This window comes from Nyctibius grandis, chromosome 29 (assembly GCF_013368605.1).
Source record: "Nyctibius grandis isolate bNycGra1 chromosome 29, bNycGra1.pri, whole genome shotgun sequence".
NCBI lineage: Eukaryota > Metazoa > Chordata > Aves > Nyctibiiformes > Nyctibiidae > Nyctibius > Nyctibius grandis.
The window spans coordinates 1203757-1216720 of NC_090686.1; the positions used below are offsets into that span (position 1 = coordinate 1203757).

The window sequence follows — 12964 nt, forward strand, 5'->3', positions numbered from 1 at the left end:
TCTTCATGTCACTCATGAAACCCTGGCTTTCCTTCAGAGAAGTATGCCAGCACGTGGCAAAGCCACTGGCTCTGCAGGCAGCAGAGCTGCTCCTCTGCAGCCGGTCCTTGGCGAGGCTGGCCTCGACCAGTGTGCAGCAGCAGCAGAGGAGCCCCAGTGCCTACAAAGACACACTGCTTTCAGCTCCACACATGATGCTTTGGAGAGATGTCAGGAGCTCAACAAATCCACAAACTTTGCTGGAATGCAGATGATTTAAGGGTGAAATGAAGTTACAGGTTCAAGTCCCCCAGCTCCTGCCCGGAGCAGCCCATAGAATCAGTGAGCAGCAAGGATTCCTGGTGGCTCTCATCTGCTGTGGACAACAGACCATGCCTGGCATGCGGGATGCAGGTCAAGTCACCAATGCACGGAGCCACGAGACATCTCATGTCACTGGAGGCACTGCCAGCCCACACAGTCTGTATTTCCTGATACAATAGGAGACTTGGTGACAACAATGAGACTCAGACCCAGGTCTCCCAAGCCCCAGGAGAGCAGCTGCTCTTCTGGTCCACAGCTGGACGGAACACACAGATGTCAGGGAGCTGTAAACAGCCCCAAGCTATTTTGGGGACCTCTGGTGAGTCAGAAGCTTCCCAGGTACTCTGACCCAGTAGCCTAGTCACCCAAGAGCCCCCAGAGCAAACCAGCAACATGAGAAAACAACTTCCCAGAGTTATTATTCAGAAGTCATGATGCACCCATACATAAGTTGCTGTGCAGAACATGAAGGAGATGCTAGGGAATATGTAAAGCAGGAGGGAAGAGTTCATGGGAGGGAATCACTCAGCGGCGGTACAACAATAATCCTTTAATCCCTACAAAAAAATGAGAAAGTTGGAGACCAAAGACAGTGCCCCATAAGGTCAGATTCCACCACCTCCCCTCTCCACAGCCTGCCTTTCATGGACCAAGGCTGTCCTCTCCTAACAGGCCTATGTGCATCAAACACTTCACGGGTCTCCTTCCTGCCACCCAGCTGTTCAAGCACCGCTTTCCAGCACGGATCTGCCTTTGCCCCGCAGAAAGCTGAGCCGTTCCTAGACCTTGCTGGGGGCTGGCGTGTACACCCAGACCACAGTGCTGCAACTTCAGACGCAAGCAACCTCCTCGGGGTCTATTTACAGCGTGGGGTGTTGCCTACTTTACATGTCTAGGAGCAGGTCTGCACCTTCTTTAAGGCACATGAGGAAACATAAGTGAGAAAGACAGGGAAGTGGAAATCAAGGCTGTCCCACTGTGACTGTTGGTCCCTCTGAGATGGACATGCTCCCTCTCCCAGGCAGGGCACCCACCACATCACATCACACACTCAAGAGATGGGCAGTGCCAGGAGAGCAGGCTAGAAACGCGTCTGCCTCAGGACCCACTGAGCGCAGGCAGAGAGAGAAGGCCGGGTGCGCATCCTCACGAGCAGAGCTGCGGCCACTCCGGGAGCCCAGGAAAGCCCTTGGAAAGAGCAGCTCCTCAGCAGGCAGCTGCAGCCCTGCCTATGAGCTCAGGAAACAAGGACAACTAGAGCTGGGGACACTTCCTCTGGTAGGGCAATCCATCACACGGCTTCATCCTTCTACCAGCCATTGAGGCTAAAATTTGCCAGGAAGGCTTAAGATTATTTTTGGTTTTATGGAAAATGGTTTTTAAGTGCATGTGGTGCTGGTCTCTACTGCAAATTCACTTCTCAGAGACTGCAGAAAGTGTCACTTGCATAATTACTCCCTAATTTCCTTAACACCCTGCTGATTGCCTGCTCACTTTTTCAGCAAGCTCTCCCTTACTGATTTCTTCTTGATAAAGTAATTTTCAAGATTGCAATCATCATTTAACACACCCAAATGAGCCCTTCATTTAGGACACACATTGTCAGGACTCAGTGACTTTAAATTCCTCATTCCTCCATTTTGTTACTAGATTCCACCCCAAATATTTTCAGAACCTTTATTTCCTCTAGTCCCTGTCACTGCTTATTCTTTTTCATCTATATGTTCTTCCTTCTCTCTGCAAAACTCTTTGGATAATACTCTAGTTTTCAGTTCACCGCTTTCAACTCAGCAGATCTTTATGAAATCATAAATGTTTTCTGAGAATTTCAGGGAACAGTGCTAGGGTTAAAAAAAAGGTAAGCCCAAGGCATGCCACAGGTACTGTGTGGTACCCAGACAGGAACGATCTCTTACATAGTCACACATTTTATCCTGGACCTCTGTCACCGACTCACCTGCACTATGCCTGTTAATTGTCCTCGTGGATTTTCAACATCCTGTATTTCTGAGCAGCTTGGCCTTTTCTTTCTAAATCAGTATGTTACAGAAATGTCTCTCTGGTCCTCCCAGTCAGGAACCTCCCCCTCAAAACTAGCAGTAAACACACAGTTGACTCACCAGTAAAGGGTTTAAAAGGCAGCACAGCTCTGCAGTACTAGAACACCGAGCTCTCAGCCATGGAAATGTCTAGATTTCCAAGGGCACAAGCAGATTCTACTGTTTTTTCTGACTTTCCAAATTCATCAAAACAGAGCAGCAGGACCTTACTGCTGGCAGCAATGATTTACGCTACTGTTTGATATCTTTCACGCACAGTTATACGTGGTTTTTTGCTTAGAGGTCTGTCGGAGATGCAATACTGGATTCTAATCTAAGTGATACAAATCAGTACAAGCCGTTTCAGCTAAAGCTACTAAAAAACCGCATCATCTGGAATAACAGCCGATGGCCTAGTATGTAAATATCACTCAGTAGACTCTGATCAACCGAGCAATCCCATCATGAGGTGGTTCTGGAGAGCGAATCCATGAAACCGTAAAGCCTGTTTGCAGAAAGCGCACGCAGCTAGTAGCAATGTCTCAAAGTCCTTCACTGAGCAGGGAAAAAACCCACCAGAACAGGTTACTTTAAGAGAGGGAAAGAAAAAGGGAAAATCCCTTAGCCATGATATTCACGGGTGATGAAATCCTTCCAAAAGCACGTTGGAGACTGCGTGTCAGCTGGGCACAAGACTTTGGTAACGGAACTCTGGTTTTACTAGAAATGCAGTTAAACCAGAAGCATCAAAAGAACATCAACAAGACCCAAGTGGTAAAGGTAACCCTAAGTGTATGAAAAAAAACAGACCACGCTCCTAGAACATGTAATGTCCCCTCATGAGGTTGGCTTTAAACCATCTCTAGCTTAACCTCTTTGCAATTGTTCTACTTTAGCAAGGAAAGAACTCACCTCCTGCTCTGAAGAGAGCTCAGCTGACTCACATGGGCAGGAGAAGTTGTGCGTCCTACCGAGTCGTGCAGGTATGTGAGCACAGATCGCTTCGATCACGCTGCCTAGGGAAGCAACGCAGCTACTGACGGGGCAGGAGACGGACTGCCGCAGGTCAGGCATGGCACAAGTTACCCACTTCAGCTCCTTAGCTGTCAATTAGCATTTACCCTTGGCATGCTGTATTTTCCATGCTTGTTGACAGCCTTCTAATGATGATGACTGGGGGTTGAGGAGGGGAAGAGCTTGCCAAAAAAGTATCTCTATGCTCTCCGACACTGAGATGACAGAAGAATACAAACCATCAGTGTCAAAGTTTTTGCTAACTGTTTCTCTGAAAAAAATTTAAGGCATCAAAGAGTGACCTAGAAAATTTGCAACGTGGAGAGCTTTCGGAGCACAGCATACTCCCTCAAATCAAGACAGGCTTCTGCTTTCACTGAATTTGGCCGAACATTAAACCCTTCAGGAAAATCGCACTTCGGAGCCCCTTAACAACGAGCTGACAGCTCTCCAAGTGTTCCACCCCATGGGTCACGCTTCAGCAGCTACCACAGGGGCTGCCAAACGCACAGAGACAGGGATGTAGCAACCAGCGCCACTGTGGAGGAATTCTGCTCCGGCTCGCCCAGTGGGATGGCAACCGCATGCCACCGTCCCTTGACACAAGAAAGGCCGTGGGTACCTGACTCAGTGGAACAGCAATTGTCAGTCTCAGCTTTACAGATCACACACGTGGAGCGGCACAGGTCATTTCTGGAACAGAACCAAGGCTCATCTCTGGAGCCCCCAAACCCACAAGGATTAATAAGCCAAAGTTTTCTCCTTGGCTACAACCACAGAGCAGCAACCAAGGGAGTGCAGGAGGTGTCTGCACCACCAGTGAACCGTATTCAGATCTCCTCCAGCGGCTGGCTCGTGCACAAAACCAAACACCACTTCAGCTAATTATTTCCTTGCATTGTTCATAGTTTGATTAGATGGAAAATATCCGTGCCATGAACTGAAAGGTTCTGGTATCCTTCTTGCTGAGGAATAACCAAATCAGAAGACTGACATGGTTCCACATGTTAAAATGAACTGAAAATATCATTTGCAAACAGATATAAAATTGCATACAAAGATTATGACAAAAGAATGCTTACGGGCAGCAGAGCAAAGCAGTCACATTAAAATACCAGAATTAACCTAATTTACATGATGTTAATTCAGCCCTCTTATGCATATGTACTATAATTAGGATGGTTATTCAAAAATCATTATACATCCATCATTTAAAAATTATTTAAACCGATGAATGACTGGTGTTTATTGCCTTGGGGAGGCTGAGATAGTACCCCAGGAGGCAGCCTGGGAATGCAGAGGGAGCCCACGGTCCCAGCAGCGTTTCCTAGAACAGCGAGCTCTCACCGTCCTCAGGGGATTTTCCAGTCCTGGCCTCCAAACATACTGGACGGCACAGCACAGGGAGACAACCAGCTGACAGGAGAAGCGCCGTTATCTAACTGTAACCACAAATCACAGTGCTTTCAGGGTTTTCTCCTATTTGAGCATGGATTCTAAATGCAAATTTAACAACCCCAACCACAACACAATGTAGATTAAGTAATCGCATCCTATTTCACTAGCACGGTTCTAACCTCTGTGCAGAGGCTGGAGGGAGAGCGCAAGGCTCTCTCCCTTAAGGTATTCCTCTTCAGATAAAGCAGGCAGACGGGGTCAAACACCAAAGATCGCTCTAACCCACACCCCCACAGCTGCTTGGGGAAGTCTGGAGGCAACAGCTTCCGGGGACGGAGCAGAGGGCCAACACCAAGACAGCTGGGAGGATGAGAGACCAGCTGGATATATTTCAAAACAAGATCATCTCAGCCACAGAAACTGGCTTCTCATCCCGTTCTTTCCATATGCTGAAGTTTTTATCTCCGAGCTCCTTGGCAGCTGCTGTACAAGGGACTCAACCCTACAGAGCAACAAGCAGTACATCTGCTTACCTTTGACAAAAAGCAGATGAGAAAAGCTGTGAACCCACAAACCACAACCCATCTGTAATTAAACATTTACAAAACAGTGTGACATGGAGAGGCGAAGAAATGAGAGCAATCCAGCCTGCTGCAGGGTATTGCAGCAATCTGGCATTTAGGACAGGAACAGTAACTACAAGCAAATTCCTAGTGAAGTGGGACCTACCCCAAGGCTCTCGGCCCACCTCTCCAGCTCCCTAACCATTTGCAGCTCAGAGACTTCTTTTTATTGGCCTGATCTATCAGTGTCCAGTACTCTACTGCTGAGTAGCTGACAGCCGAGGCAGAAGATTCAAGATGCACGGGGAAAAGGATGGTCTGACATGTGGTGGATCCCTGGGGAACGGTTACATCACCAAGTGAATCCAAACAACCCTGCTGTCTATTATTATTACAGGTCTCTATCAAGACTAACACTGAGATGAAACTTGTACAATAGTTGTGTTAGTGGTCACCTGGAAAGGAGGATGTTTGGCTCCTGAGCATCAGCGATGCTTGGAGCTCAAGAGCACATGGCACCACTCTGAACCGTTTAGCAGTAAGGCGTTCGCCTCAACAGTGATCTCACACTAACCAGCACGGCACGCTCAGGGCTCATGGTCTTCGAGGTCAGAGGAAGCCTGAGACTGAGAGCCCAAAGATGTCATCCTCAATCCTGAGCTAACAGAACATAATTTCAGGCACATCACTGATGGGCATGTTAAACAACATTGGCACTAACAGAGAACTGAGGCTTTAGGAGGATAACTTAAGAGAGTCCTAAAGACATAATAGCCAAACAGAACAGATTAAGATGTTATACAAGGATTATTTTATCCCAGATAGCACTCAGTATCTCTTTTTCAAACTCCTTTCATACAAACCCCGTTGCCTACTTGCACGGGGACCAGATGCCGTGACACACAAGTTTCCATTTCTATTTGCTCCCGGACAGCCCTCCTCATCTCCCTTTCTGCCTGGTTATCCGGGTCATTTGTCCTTTAGCAGAAGGTGCCAGTCTGCATCCTTTAAGTACCTCATTTCCACAGACACCCCATCCAGCCTGATGAGACATCTCCAGTTTTCTTCCTACGATTTCTAAATTCCCTGGATACCAGCCATGCTCTTTTTAAGCAAGTCCCAGTATCTTTCTACAACTCAGCTCCCCCCACTGACATCCTTTTCACAAATATACACAGAAATTGCCTTTCAGACTATGCCAGCTCTCTACATTTTATTGCCTGAATTCTGAACTCCAATTCACTTCCAAGTTAGGACTCTCAAAGTGCTTATCTTTTAAATACAGCATTTGCTTCACTTGTCAGCACACTCAGTCCTGCTCCGAGAACACCAACAAAACAGTCGGTACAGGCAAGCTCCCAGTTACGGCTCCGGGAAGGATAACAGCGATGCGTCGCAGCTTGAGGAAACACACAATGTGTCTAGGACTTCACAGGCTCTCGGCCGGCTTTGGGTGGCAGGTGATAGGAATGGCTTCTGCATTTCACCCTTTAAGGAGATTTCAACACATCTGAAAGTTTTCTTTGATCTAGTGAAGCAAAGTGGACTGTTCACCCGCCACTGAAAGCCCTAACATCTCCCTGTCCAGCTAATTCTAACCTCCAGCTTCCCTCATCCCTCTGAAGAGGGCACCTTTGCAAATCAGCATTACAGGATCATGGAAAAATGTGGAAATTTTAAAATGCAAGCCTTTCCTACACAGTACGAAGGGGTCAGAGGAGGACTTCTAGAGTTCAGACAGCAAGGGTCTGGGGGCATCAGGAGATAACAGCTCCAAGGGGGACAAGTTCTGCACTCTGGTGTTACTGGCCACACTCACGTTCCACAGCTAAAGAGAAGCATGGATGGTTAAGGACTTGTTACGGGGCAAGCTAAGAAGGTCATGCATATCAAACACCTGTTCCCATGCCCAAAAATATATGAATCAGGTTGAATCCTCTATTTGAAAAGTATACTTATACAACAGCTGCTTCAAAGGCTCCCTTTGCTCCCAACGCAGGGATTTCCCTTCTCCCTCCAAAACGCTGCTCCAGTGCCTGGACATATTTCTCAACACTTTGTTATATGGCCACCTTCTCCTCAAAGGTCATCTCATCCCATAACGCTGTTAAACAATATCAAGATTAAGCACGTTAGCACAGTGCACTAACCCACCCCAGGACCTTCCTGTGCCTTTCCCCCAGGGGTACTTTACAATTAGCAATGGCCATAAGGAAGCTGGGAGAACAATGAGGAAGGGCCCAGCTCCTTACACATAGATTTGAAGCACAATAGCAAAACACTAAAGAGCAATCCCAGTGCAAAATCACGCTGGGAAACAAGTCAGGCTGGAAAGCTCTGTCCTAAAAGGGTAAATTTATTCCTAGACAATTCAGCCTATTTGATTAAGCATTTAAAGACCTCGCACTCAAACAAAAGCATGTCCTTTTGCTGGAGCCTGTATCCGTGGGATTACACTCCAATTCCAACACGGCTTGACCTGCGTGGTGAACAGAGTACAGGATGTTCTGCGCAGCAGCAAGCATCCGCTAAGAACATGCCAACTGTAAATGGGGAAGAGAGCAGTCCAGAGGCTCCCCCAGACATGCCTCCAAACTCACTTCTGTGCCCACTGAATTAAGCACTCAGAGCCTTCACTGGCAATGCTTTCTCTGCAGCCAGGGCTCAGGCAAGGTCACTGCAGGACAGCCTCTCTGCTGAAAGGAAAAGACCCCAAAACTCTGGGAAGAGGAAGCAGCTCTGTGGATGAAAAGAGGGTTTTGTGCTTGGAGACATCATTTTTCAACATCCCCAAATCCCCAGTTAATGGCAAAAGTGGGTGCCTGATACTGACTCCCAAAGTGTTAAGAGACAGAGCCCTGCCAGCTGCCAGGGGAAACATACCAGCAGTGCAACACTTCCCTGTGCCGTCTCTGTGATGATTCCAAGCACATCACCGTGACTTTGAGGCGGCCTGTCCAAAAGCTAAACCCAGAACCTTAACAGTCACACCTGGACAGAACTACAAGGCAGCTGGCACATCTTCAGGCTGGCACCCATACCGATTTCTACATCTGAGCAGGTGCTGCCTCTTAAGAGAGCTCTTCTGCTCTCTTTAAGGGCTGCTTTAACCTCTTTGGTCAGTATTTGCCCATGAAACCTGGCACAGTGTGAGAACAGAGGTATCGGAGCCCTTTGGAAAGAAATAAGTTTCTCCTGCCAGCCTGGTTTGGGTGCAACATAACACTAGTGGGTGTCACAGCTCCCGATAGGACCCAGCAGCTCCCCCTTTACAGCAGCACCGACATTTAAGAGGTTCATCCAGGCAACTGCACTGCACAACATCGAGAGGTACATCCAGATCCCTCCTTCCTGCCCAGTTCCCAGAATTGCTGAAGAAAGGGGCTTAGTGCCTTGTCAGGGTGCACAAAGCAGAAGTGACTCTCCTATCCGGACATCCAGGCTCCAAGGCTGTGGTAGCTGACCTCAGCTCTTCAGGAGAGCCTAGTCAGAGAGGTGAGTGTGCAGGAGAGCAGTTCCTATGATAACCCTGACACCAAGGAAGGAAAAGAACATGATTCCCTGTTGTGCCCCAGCGTGGCTGAATCCCCAAGGGACTGGGAAGGGGAAACAGGATGCAGAGACATCTCCTTGAACTGTCACATAAGCAGCTCAGTAGTGGGTAGCTCAGGTATTGCCACTTGAGCCTCTGCTGGGACTCTAACAGCTGAGGATGTATCAAGCCAGGCAGCGACACGCAGCCTTGCACAGAGACCGGCCCGCAGCGCATCGCTGCAGACACAGAGGTACTCCCTGCAGCTCCTTGTGTGCCGCCGCTCCTCTCTCAACAGCAAGCACTGGAGCACCAGAGAAGTGATGCCTTCAGCTGCTCCTCTCAGAATCAGATTGATCAATCATTTGCCTGTCACTAAGAGGCGTCTATTAAACATTTTTGAATTCACTTCTTACATTTAATGACTGGTCCAGTACACACCAGCAGGAAGAAAATCAGACAAGCTAAGGCAGTGCAATAGGCAGAGAAGCAGGTGGTCGTAGAGGACGAACACCGACCTCACATGGATCAGACACAGAAGAACATGTTGTCAGGGGAGGAAAAAAAAACCCAAACCACCTCAGCTCTCTTCTCCAGTGATATCACAAGTTGGGATGAAACAATCAGGTTTCAAAAACCTAGGACTATAAACGGTAAAATACCTTAGTCATCACATCATCAATGTACAGCTTCGCACCGTGAGACAGCTTCTTAGTGAGACTTCTCAACTTGATTTAAGTGTAAGAAAACACATCTGAGGATTCTGAAGACTTAAAATTACTTTCTCTGTTAACTCTGCTCCTGAGATCCTTGATGGAAAAGTACATCAAATGTTTGCTTGGGCTTTTACTGCCATCCTGGCTCAAATCTGGTACATGAAGCCCATCTGAATATTGCTAATTTCCTGCTAAGAAATGGACTGTACATCACAAAAACTAAGATTTCCCCTGCTGTCTATGAAAGCAGGAGATAATTACTTTCCTCTTCCTGTTCTAAAGATGACAGTTTCAGAGATTTAAATACTTAAATACTCATGTTTACAGCTTTACAGCTTTGACCGCCATTAAAAATGCAATTCATTACATGACGCACTTGATTTTAGACCGCTGTCCTTTGGGGAATCTACTTCTGGAAGCTGTTTGTTCATCCTGTGGAAGACATAACTAACTGAACTTACAGGTGGCCTGAAGTGATGGAGATGCAGGAGGACACTTGGATGCAACATGCGGTCGTTGTCACTGTGTACACACAGTGCAACAGTGCAGGAAAATAAACCTTAAGGCAGAATGCTACTTTACCTCAGACACTTACTGCAACAAGTCAACCGCACACTGTACAGCTTCTGTTGCTGAAGAAGCCAGGAAGAACCTTCCACCTTCCTCCTGTGTCCCCTTGTACAAAACGGCTTCACGATTTCCCCCTCATTGCCCTCTCTGGGAGCAAGCACAGCCAAAGTGCTGGTCACAGCAAGCTGGTCACACCGTGGTACTGAGGACCTTTCAGTTGCTGTCCCGTTCACACATGCTGGGTTAAACAGGTTACCAGATATGATCCAAGAAGAAATTCTCCTTCTCTCAAACAAGACACAATTGGGGGAAGTTTGTGCCTTTCCTCAGAAGCGCAGAGGGCTGTTGTCTGCCAGCACCCTCGGTGCTCTTCCACCTGACATGCTTTCTTGTCCTGCACCGATGCAGAATGACAGCAATGCCCCTGATCTCTGATCCCGCAGCATACAGTGTTTCTTGTGATCTCTGTAGGCATTAAAGCTTTAATAAGAGTCTTGGAAGTGCCCTGTGGCTTGCAGGGGAATGGGGCAGATAATGACTGTGTGTTCTTCTGTGTTAAATACCTGTTTCCTTGTTGCCTGTGATTGATGGATAATGACACAATAGCCCACCCAGGCGTGCCAGCCCCCATTTTCCACTGAAATCGTTTCATTTCTAGTCAAGAACATTAACAGCTCAGTTACAGACAAATGGAAACAGAAATTCACAAATAAAAGTTGCTGACTGTTTGCCATAGCTTTGATCTTGCATCTCCAGACTTGAAACATCTAAATTTAACCTTTTCCTTGCGTGATTCTCATAACCGGAGCAGAAAATGGCAAAATTCAAGGTACTCTTTTTGAATGTACCCCAATCCAAGGTACCCAAACTTCCACGATTTAAATTAAAAAGGTCCAACACAAACTCAGCTGGGAAGAAAACAGATGAAAATTCACATCCAAAGGGAACTCCAGCTCTCCCTCACTGTCTATCATAACCATAGTTATGCAAAAAAAAACTTTCTTCAGAAAAGCAGGCTGACCATCGCTCTTCTAAGAGAAGGAAACAGTGCTTCTGCCTTCTTTAACCCCAGGAGTGGGCAGTCTGACATTTTTTTTCAGCCTCTAGACTCAACCTTTTACCTTCCTGTTCCAGCAATCCAACATCAACAGCGCACACCAAGGAATGGAAAAAGCAACCGCCACCAAGATAGCCCAAAAGCATGAACGAACAGTTCTGATGCTGAAGCTAACAAAAACAACTCACCAAGTGAAAACTGCAGCAAGATTTTGCCATGCTCCCACTTATCAAAACAGCCCAGATGAAGTCTTAGCGCTATAATCTGGCTCATATGGTTGTCAAACATACCTGGTGTTCCCCTCGACGTCACTGGGATTGGGCTGAGAAGGACTGCCATCTCTTTCACAATGACAGGTCTTGTGCAAACCATTATGGCAAAACCGTGATAGAAAATGGTCTTGCTCTGGAAATGAAAGTTATGGTGTGCTCACCGAGATGCCTCTATTCATGTAAACTGAACCCACACAGACATTCCCCTCTCACCACCTCTGTGTCTCCTGTAAGTAACTTCAGTCTTATCACCAGCACCACCCACTTCCAAGAGCACAGAGGGGATTTCTGACAGTGCATCTGCAGTTCTGTTAGTCACCAGCTTACTTGAAGGATGACTTCAAAAGCATCAAAGCAAATGAGTGGCATGAGTCCTACTAACTTTCATATAGGAGCTTGATCAAGGGATTTTACATCTTAACCCAAAATCACCTCCTGACCACGTACACAATCTATCAATTGTGGCAACACACTATCTGTACTACAGCTGATTTACCGTACTCCTCTGAAGCGCTCTGATGCTACAATGATAAACAACTTCCAAACGGTTACACAAGAATATATTTAGAGTTTCTACAGATCTTCAGAGAAAATCAACCAATCATGAATTTAAACACGACAACAAATATACAATCTGTCAGTAAGAGCAGCCAGCAGTAAAACACTGCTCTTCGTTTTAAGGTGAAACTGCACCTATACGTAGCATCTGCGACTGTGATTTCCTCATTGTCACACAACTGTTCCATTAACACGTTAGGAGGAGAGGACCTGACAGCTACACAGCCAGGTAGCATCTGTATGCTGCGTATGCATCCAAGGACTACTTCAAATCCTTCCTAGCTCAAGGCAAGATCTCACCCACAAACGAATTCAAAGGATGAGCATGCCAGATGCCATGTCACTCGGGAAAACGCTTCGCACATAGACAATGACTGAAACAAAACTATTGCTTAGGCATTGCTCTGCCAACGAGCACTCTGCAATACAACTGGAGCCCTATGGAAGGGGCAGACTTATCCGTGGTACACGTTGCACTTCATATTCACAAGCAAAAGTTTTCAAGTGCCCCTATTTTTACAACAGCCATGCTGGGCGTGACCAAAGGTTCAGCTGCCCAACAGTGGTTCGTCACTTTGAGCCACCAGCGTCGGGAGTATCCACCCCCACGCACGCTCGGATGCTGCACAGCAGCATGCGGTACCCAACAGGGGTGAGCGATGTACTGCAAGTCCTGGTATATCACATCACACCATCAATCAGCCACAGAGGACTGGACACGTATCTTGGCAACACTCATGGATCAAGTTATTTAAACAAACTTCAGGAAATCACAATTATTCCTTAATGTTTGCCAGCTCAAGCTCCTGGCGTTGTAAATAGAGAATCTATCCCAACAGAGAAATACCTGATCAACAAGGCGTTTGAGATCTACAGGGAAAGAAGGGATATTTCAGAGATATATTATCACACAGATTTGCTAATGTCAACTGGCAAAAAACC

General features: G+C 47.0%; 1 protein-coding gene across 1 annotated transcript in view; it reads right to left on the minus strand.

Annotated features, from left to right (window-relative positions):
- Positions 1–12964, minus strand: part of RBM6 (RNA binding motif protein 6) — a 59186-nt gene that overhangs the window by 16940 nt on the left and 29282 nt on the right. The gene's annotated exons all lie outside the window — the stretch shown is intronic.